This window comes from Danio aesculapii, chromosome 1 (assembly GCF_903798145.1).
Source record: "Danio aesculapii chromosome 1, fDanAes4.1, whole genome shotgun sequence".
Lineage (NCBI taxonomy): Eukaryota > Metazoa > Chordata > Actinopteri > Cypriniformes > Danionidae > Danio > Danio aesculapii.
In genome coordinates, this window is record NC_079435.1 from 47,356,495 (window position 1) to 47,364,545 (window position 8,051).

Sequence of the window (8,051 nt, forward strand, 5' to 3'; positions counted from 1 at the left end):
TTAAGTATTATTTCGTATACACATTTGCTTGCTAGGCTAAATATATGCATATATAAATATATGCATTTATAAATGTCTTAACAATTCCTGAACATTATGCATGCAAATTAGTTGTACAAATACATTTTATTCTGTGTTATATCAACAGTGCCTCTCAGGTGACTGTTTGTACCTTATCCCTTTGAATAATTCAACCATAGTATGTTTTTTTCAAAGAGAAACAGTATTTCTCACTGCAGCTTTCCTTTTTTACTCATTTCATTTTACAAATAGGCTTTTGTGCTTTCTTGTTCATTGACAAATGGTGTATCTTGAGCCAGAACACCTTTCTGCATCAACTTTGAAAATGTGGACTCAGGTTCCCTCCAGATTGTCCCACAGGTCACATTTGAAGGTGAATTCAAAGTTTTCTTTCCAAGTTACAGTAAAGCTGAAACCTTTCTTAAACCACAGCAATCCTAGTAGCAATTTACTGTTTAATTGCAATTTCAGCCTTGGCTGACCGGCTGTGGCCCTACATATGGATTTGAGGCTGAGGAGCTGAAGTCTATCATCAGTTAACCACACTGTCTGCTTTGCGCCGAGTGTGTGTGTTTGTGTGGAGGTAGAGGAGAGCCCTTAGATTCTGGATAATATGCTCTTCTGCTGCCTGAAAGCACTGCTGCTTTTAGGCTCAAAATTAGAGTGCTCAACTGCCAAACATGCATCCGTGGTCTCAAACCACCACAGAAACAGACTGGTTACATTTATACGCTCTCAAGAGCCTCTCGGTGGAGGCCAACAAAACACTGGATGCCACAAAGGGGAGCGAAACTCATTTGAAACATCTTATTTTGTGCGTAGATGTGTCTCACTCTGTTCTTCTAGGAGCCCTGAGGGAAACGGTAGTTTGGACACACTGAACGTATTCTTTTCAAATGTGAAACCTCTCTTAGATCTGCAGAATTTGGCTCCGGCCACGGATTTGAATTCCCACGGACGGTGGTAATTATGTTAAGTGGTATTTGTATCTGTGCTCTCTTTTTTCTCTGCCTCTTACTGTCTCTCTTTCAGGGTTTTTGCTGTGGAAGGGCTGTGCTGCAGGTGTTTTGGGGCCGGCGGAGAGTTTGCAGAATGAATCAGAGGTTTATTAAACAGCAGCCAAAAACCAGAGATGAGATGAGAAGCCAACAGAAAAGGAGCGAGCGAAGAGAGGATGAGATGAAAGAATCTGGAACGCAGGTTTGCAAAGCTTTTGGCAGCTGGTTGTGACATTTGCATTAGCAGACTTTTTTTATTTGAAGGAAGGGGGTCCGAAAGAAATCAGAGAAAATGAGATTAATAAAATGAATCCATTTGATCCAGCAGCTTGAAGATTTCTGTATTTACATTACAAAAGGGTTTCTATCAATCCTCATGTTTTTCTGACGTAAACCTATCATCCATCACTTGGCACAAAATGGAAAGTTTAGCTCCATCTCAGCCAAAGTCTTAAACGGTTTGCAAATCAAATATTCCTGCTGAGTCAGGGTATAACTACAAAATATAACATAAACTCTTTTAGTAAACTAAAACTTTCAAATTAAGGGCAAAATCGCTAAAGGTGGGGTAAACACAACTAACAAAAAACATGCTAAGAACGTTTTGATAACATTTCTATTATGTTTTGAAAATGTTATTTTTAGAAGTTTTTTTAAACGTTGAAAATATTGTTTTCTATGATATGAAAACAGTCCATTTTATCATTCTGCAAACATATGGGATTTACTTTTGAATGTTAATTCTGATACATAAACAAATCTGACTAAAGGGTTTCAGAAACACGCAAATGTTTTAAAAACAATACTTTAAAAATACAAATAGCTTTGAAGAAGTTTCTGTTTATGTTTCTGGAAACAATTTGTTTAAGTAGCTTTAAGTACATTTCAAAAACTTTCTAATTAGGGAAATTATGTTTAGAAATTATATTAATGTCACTTAAATGTTTAAAAACATTGTTTATGTGAGAATCAACAAAAATATTCAACATAGGCTCATTATCACTGTTTAGAGTTTACCATATTCTCATCCTGTTATTTACTTGTTTATTTTATTTTTTGGCTTCTGTTTTTGTCTTATCTGCTTTCTGGAACCATTCTTCACTGGACTCAAACCCTGTTGTCGCGGTCAAGTTTACTCTACATCTGAAGCCTACCGACGTACGCTGCAAGCTATCGCACAAACTGGTAACAATGGAAAAGCCGTTCACACAGAGGTCAGTGAGAAAAGGAACAGCAACATACAGCCCTGTCGTTTACTTTGAAGATAAAATGCAGCCATACGTTGCTCCGGCTACATAATTTGCGATCTCTAGAAGCGTATATAGGGCGACTATTTCAGAATGACCCTATGTTGCACAGATCACAGGAGTTATCAAAAAACACATATTTATTTACAAAAGGCACTTACAACAGGAACTGAACCATCAAACACAGGTAGGACATGGTGATGTGACAATACCAGACAAAGAACTAAATAAACTCAGGGGTATAAATACACAAGACACGACTGATCTGAATAAATATTGAACATATTGAACTGAACATTAACAAATGGTGGGAAAAAACTGAACAAAAGGAATCACTTGACGTAAACAGAAACACATGGAACAAACACATGGGTATCACATGACATAAATACACAATGAACACAACATAGACACACCAGACTTGACAACTATAAGCTTAGTTAATGCGGATTTCAACATTATACAATCATTTTTAAGGTTAGTTTTAGTCTATTGCTATTGTTTTGTATTGTATTACCATTCCTACACTCTGAGAAATAAAGGTACGCGAGCTGTCACTGGGGTGGCACCTTTTCAAAAGGTACACATTTGTACTTGAAGGGTCCATATTTTACTTCAAAAGTATATATTAGTACCTACAAATTTTAAGAGGAACACTTTTGTACTCTTTAGGCACTAATATGTACCCTTGAGGTATTAATATGGACCTTTTAGGTACAAATTTGTACCTTTTGAAAAGATACCACACCAGTGACAACTCGCGTTCCTTTATTTCTGACAGTGTACCATAAAAATGAAATTTCAGATGTTTAAAATTCAGTCAAACCCTAATCCTAAGTATGAACAATGATAATATCGATGTTCATATTAACACAAAGCACCACAAACGATCATCCAGTACTGTATAATTCAAATTCTTATATGTTCCTTTTAAGGAAAAACTTAAATGGCCATGAAGAAGATGGATTCCTTTTAATGTTTTTGTTCTCCTTAAACTACTTAATAAGCAGTGAATTGACATACTCATGATTTATCTCTTATAATGATAGCCAAAAGCAGCTCTCGGCTCTAGTGACACTGCCTGCGGGCCTCAGAGATCACTGTCAGACCTCTTGTCTAGAAGAAGCCATAGCATTTGTGCTGATAAGTGTCTGCATTGTGGATTTAGTCATTTAGCACATACTGTTATCCACAGTGATTTGCGGTGGGCCGGTTAAAGGCCAATTCATCTTTCTCACTAAAGGAAACAACTGTGATGGAGCAGAATTTTAGTAGATATTAGTAACTTTTCTTTGACTAGCTTACTGTGTTCAGCAACTATGGTTTTGATTCAGCTTTGTGTGATAAGTTTGTATTGTTAACAAGCATACAAAGACTTGTGGGACTTATAGTCAGAGGCAAAAGTAAGTGAAATTTGTTATATTGTTCAAATATTTCTTGTGTTTTTTAATGGAGAGACATATTTTTTGAAACATATTTTTTAACATAATAGTTTTAATAACGTATTTATGTTGTCTTTGCCACAATGACAGTACATAATATTTTACTTGTTTTTTGGAATTATTTCATAATTTATTTTATTAATATTATAAACAAATAAGTAAAAAAAAAATGATTTAGAAAAAGAATTATTTAACGACATAAAAATACACTAATAATTAGTTATGCTACTGATTTATTGGCTGCATAAAAAAAAAAAAAACTAACCACAAAAAATAAATAAAATTTCAAAAAATATAATATGCAAAGATATGATTTTATTTTAAATGCTTTATTTTAAGATATTATTTACATATTATGTTTTAACTAGAATATCCCTTTATTAAATTGTTAGTCCTAAAACCTAACAACATTATACCATTTATTGAACAATAAATAATACAAATCTTTTTCATTATGACAGTTGCAAAGACGTAACCCTCAGCCAACAAATTCTATACAATGCTTGCGAATAACCACTGTAGGTTAATCTACAACAAATGTTTCTAATGGAAATATACTTCAAATTTCCCTGCTGTGCAGTGCATTGACCTCAGAACATGCAGTTTACTGCCTTATGGGCAACACAGGAATATTAACCGTCTGTCTCTCCCCTGCTATTCACTTGCTCTCCTCCTCATTCTCTCTGAGTCAGAGTTTTTTGGCATTTGATTAAACAGAATTACAAGCTCCAACCCTGGAGACTGTGAGCTTCGTGCTTGTGTGTGTGTGTACATGTGTGTGTGTGCGTGCATGTGTGTGTTTGTACTCCACCCACACGGGTGATAACAGGTGGGAGGAGATTTTTGACTTTGATTTAGTCTCTCTGTCTCTCTTCCTTTCTCTATCTTCTTTGCATCTCCGGCTACTGGATTGAGCAGTGATGGGTAAAGTCAGGATGTCAGAATTGAAAGTGAAACAGACTTTAAACACCTCTAAATAAACCCCCACTTACTGGCACCCTATGAATTTAAAACAGAATCTGAACCTCTGAATGGCACCTGTATTTTAATACTTTTTGTGTTGTTTTGTTTTGAGAAAGGCTTTGTGATGAAACATCTGTACTGGGGTTTGAATAAGACTTTAATATGCACAGTGCATTCAGTCCATTTTTGTTTAAATTTTTTGACAAATATTGTTTTGTGTATATTAGGAATATTAATGTATTAAATAGGTCGAAGACTGAAAAATGAAATGCAGTAAAAAATAATGAGCAGTGTTCTTTATAATTAAATTTTGTTTAATTTGATATTTGTTTAATTTGATGTTTGATGTTACATTTTTTTTAATTAAAAATTTTAATTAAAAGAGTTATATTTTAAAAAAGGTCGCTGGTCTGAGCCCAGGCTGGCTAAGTTGGTATATATATATATATATATATATATATATATATATATATATATATATATATATATATATATATATATATATATATATATATATATATATATATATATATATATATATATATATATATATATATAAAAATATATAGTTGAAGTCAGAATTATTAGCTTTAATAATAATTATTAAAGCTTACTTTATTAATAATTATTAGTTTACTCTATTAAATATTTCCCAAATGATGTTTAGCAGAGCAAGGAAATTTTAACAGTATGTCTGATAATATTTTTTCTTCTGGAGAAAGACTTATTTGTTTTATTTCGGCTAGAATAAAAGCAGTTTTAAATTTTTTAAAAACATTTTAAGGTCAAAATTATTAGCCTCTTTAAGCAATTTTTTTTTTCGATAGTCTACAGAACAAGCCATCATTATACAATAACTTGCCTAATTACCCTAACCTGCCTTGTTAACCTAATTAACCTAGTTAAGCCATTAAATGTCACTTTAAGCAGTATAGAAGTGTCTTGAAAAATATCTAGTGAAATATTATTAACTCTCATCATGGCAAAGATAAAACAAATCAGTTATAAGAAATGAGTTATTAGACTATTATGTTTAGAAATGTGTTGAAAAAATCTTCTCTCAGTTAAACAGAAATCGGAGGATAAAATAAACGGGGACTTCAACTGTGTGTTTATATATATATATATATATATATATATATATATATATATATATATATATATATATATATATATATATATATATATATATTTATATATATTTATATATATATAACATTACATAACATTTTATTATCATTATTATTGTTATTGTTACAATTATTATTTTAATAAATGATATTATATTATATCATGTTATATATTATATTATAATACAATTGTATATTTAACATTATGTATTATTATTTTAAATATTGTTATTATTAATTAATTATTAACAATAATTTAGATAATATAATATAATATAATATAATATAATATAATATAATATAATATAATATACATATATGTATATATATATATATATATATATATATATATATATATATATATATATATATATATATATATATATATATATATATATATATATATATATATATATATAATAAAATTTGTATTTATTTACAAATTATTTTACTGACTTTTTACCCTGATTTACAAGACATACATAACATTAAACAATAACTTATATTCAATTAAATATATCAATATATATTAAAACATCTAAAATTATTTAGAACAAAAAAATTATGTCATAATAAAATACTTTTTTTTCCACAAAGCAGGTTCAAAATAGAAATGATCTGTCCTATAAAATCTTTACTTTACATTATAAACTACTTAGATTTTTCCCATTTGTCATCAAAAGATGTTTATTTCAAATATTTAAAATATGTATTCTTTAAAAAATATATATATTTATAGTAAGTACAGGTCAGAATTATTATTGTGTATCAATTTATATACATAAAGGTGTTGGTGACGACTATTTTGACTTATAAATAGGCTATTTGGACTATTGAATATTTTATTTTTCACAAAATCTATTAAAATAGAAAGCATAAAAGCAGACATTTAATTTTCCTTTAATATGATTTCTATGCACCAATCCCTGTTGTGTATTTCATTTGACACTAAAATGGAACATCTTGTCTATGATCCATTTATTTTTAATATACATATTACTGATATTATAACATGAACAGAAAGTTGCATCATGTATTTATTCATAAATTCATATGAAGCTTTACTTGTAAATAAAAGGATGCTTCTACAGCAGTGACTGATTTTAAATAGAGTGAGGCATACCATTGACATAATGTGAACTGAATATGCCTGAATACCCTCTTCATTGAAGGACATGCATTTAAAAAATGACTGGAGTGGGAACATAATGTTAGTGTTTAAAATGGACAATACACACTGAATGCTAATGTTTACTTTAGCTGAATGCTGTTTAACTGTATATGAGATACAAAATGCTCCAATGCTATTTCACACCAATTTGTAATTTTGAGTGGCTAAGTCGTATTAATTTGTACAAAGTCATTTGTACATTTTAGTATGATTTCCCCATCTCCTATTGACTGTTGGGTTTGGGGGTGGGGTTTGGTGCCACACCTCCTTTTAAAAATTGTACATTTCCGTTCGCCTGAACCATGACTGAATTAGCCAAGATGTCCTCACTGCAGTTTGTATCACGATGAAGTACTGGACCAGGTCTAATACGTAGTGGACATTGTACTGCCCACTAACACAATGCCCATACTGTGACAGTTGGGTTTTGGGTTAGAGGAGGTGTAGGCGATAGTCCATTCCATAGTGGACCTGGTCCAGTATGTCATCAAGCTGCAAGGACTGTCTCGAATTAGCCACTAAACTGACAAAAAGTACAATAGTTGTCCTTGTGTGATCACCCTACAAATATCATATTCAATTCAATTTTTCAATTCACCTTTATTTGTATAGCGCTTATACAATGCAGATTGTGTCAAAGCAGCTTCACATAAAGGGTCATAGTAAATTGGAACAGTGTAGTTCAGTTTGTAGTGTTTAAGTTCAGTTCAGTTTAGCTCAGTTCAGTGTGGTTTAATAATCACTTCTGAGAGTCCAAACACTGAAGAGCAAATCCAGCGATGCGCAGCTCTAAAGATCCTGAACCATGCAAGCTAGTGGTGACAGTGGAGAGGGAAAAAAAACTTCACTAATTGGCGAAAGTGAAGAAAAAAAACCTTGAGAGAAACCAGACTCAGTTGGGCACGACCATTTTAATTTCTCCGCTGGCCAAACGTCTTGTGCAGAGCTGCAGTCTCCGTGGCGGAGGCTGGAAGCTGGCCTCAGCGAAGACTCGTCTGTCTCTGGAGCGTCACAGGAATCAGTCTCATGTTCTCCACTCCTCCATGACAGTGCCACAGTAGCTGCTCAGGATACGGCCT

The 8,051-nt window shown here is 32.0% G+C and overlaps 1 long non-coding RNA gene across 1 annotated transcript in view; it reads left to right on the forward strand.

The window, feature by feature from the left end:
- Window positions 1-258: 258 nt before the first annotated feature.
- Window positions 259-8,051, forward strand: part of LOC130231978 (uncharacterized) — a 10,633-nt gene continuing 2,840 nt past the window's right edge. Inside the window, exons 1-2 of the long non-coding RNA XR_008838077.1 lie at window positions 259-1,221; window positions 2,151-2,233. This is a non-coding gene — a long non-coding RNA (uncharacterized LOC130231978). The remainder of the gene's footprint in view (window positions 1,222-2,150; window positions 2,234-8,051) is intronic.